At 34.8% G+C, this 1,405-nt stretch overlaps 1 non-coding gene across 1 annotated transcript; it reads left to right on the forward strand.

Moving 5' to 3' along the window:
- Nucleotides 1-922: 922 nt before the first annotated feature.
- LOC113604434 (U6 spliceosomal RNA) lies at nt 923-1,029 on the forward strand. Its single transcript, XR_003426377.1, has one exon. It is a non-coding gene; the product is annotated as a U6 spliceosomal RNA (small nuclear RNA).
- Nucleotides 1,030-1,405: the final 376 nt, after the last annotated feature.

Here is a 1,405-nt window from a genome sequence, read left to right on the forward strand (position 1 = left end):
TTTCAACAATTGTTTGATTTCATTTGTGAAGTCATCATAAGGATGATACCTTGAATAGGAGTCTAAACTATTTACCCTTTCTCATTCAAATTGTCACCAATGGAAGGCAGATGGCAGATGCCATGTGGAGATTTATAAGTGTCAAAGATTGTAAAGTATCAATGTATAAGTTATTATTGGAAAATATGTAATAGAGGATATTAGTTGCATATGAAGCAAAAAGGTATTCTTTACTTTGTCTTCTTTGCTCTTTGTCTACTCAGTCTTCTCTAAAGAAAACCAGCTTCCCCTGATAAGTCAAGGCTACTTTATAGTTAATTTTAGGGAAGAAAATTATCCATGAGAGAGAAGAAAAACTACAGACCTAGCTTGCCTGCATGCAGCATGGAACCTGTAAGCCTAAGAACCCATGGCATCTGTGTGCAAATGGCCCCAAAGGATTAGTTAGGGGAGCTTCATTTGAGTAGAGATTTTTAACCAGTTCTCAAACTGGCACAGAAAATATGACTAATGAATGTTTTGTTGTCACCTTCTCTGTCTTTTGCCTTAGAGAGAGACATGATATAAAGGAGAATTAGGCAAATGCTTTCTTGCAGGGATAACTTATTTAGAATGGAAATGAAGGACGAAAAGACTTGCTCAATGAAAGTACACAGCTCTCTAGGGTAGCAAATATGGAAGGAGGAGGAGAAAGTGATTTCACAGATCTACTGTAGAGATGAGTGACTTTCTAGTGGATGGTCAGTAGACTCTAAAAATATTCATATCCAACTTTGGTGAACTAGGAATGATATGAAAGTTAGTGTCTGAATATGTGGGTTTATCCTATGTCCATTATATACATATCCTCTGACCTTGAGAAATTTGTTTAATCTCTCTTAGTATTATATTCAGTGCATCAGATCTTTAAAGGCTTGTTACATTGCTCAATTCGGCAGCATATATTCTAAAATTGGAACGATACAGAGAAGATTAGCATGGCCCCTGCCCAAGGATGACACTCAAATTCGTGAAGCGTTCCATATTTTAAATAAAAAATAAATAAATAAATAAATAAATAAATAAATAAATAAATAAATAAATAAAGGCTTGTTGCATAGTTAATGTCATTTAAACTGGGTTCCACAGAGTGCTAGGGTTTACTGGAAGCATCTCAGAATTCCCTGAAGGGGGTAGGAGCAAGGCCAAGTGATTGGGACTTCAGGATCTCCTGTCTTTTTCTGTCCATAGTAACACCATTTTGACTCTGTTTTATTGTTGGAATCACAGAACAGACTCAAGAACAATAACATAATTTCATGAGGGAACATTTCTTTCTCCTAAAAATTATTTGAAAATCAATGAAACAGTGTATGAGAAAACTGTTCTATAATCTCTGTATTATTATAGAAATGCTATTTATAAT

The sequence above is a fragment of the Acinonyx jubatus genome, chromosome E2, assembly GCF_027475565.1.
Source record: "Acinonyx jubatus isolate Ajub_Pintada_27869175 chromosome E2, VMU_Ajub_asm_v1.0, whole genome shotgun sequence".
NCBI lineage: Eukaryota > Metazoa > Chordata > Mammalia > Carnivora > Felidae > Acinonyx > Acinonyx jubatus.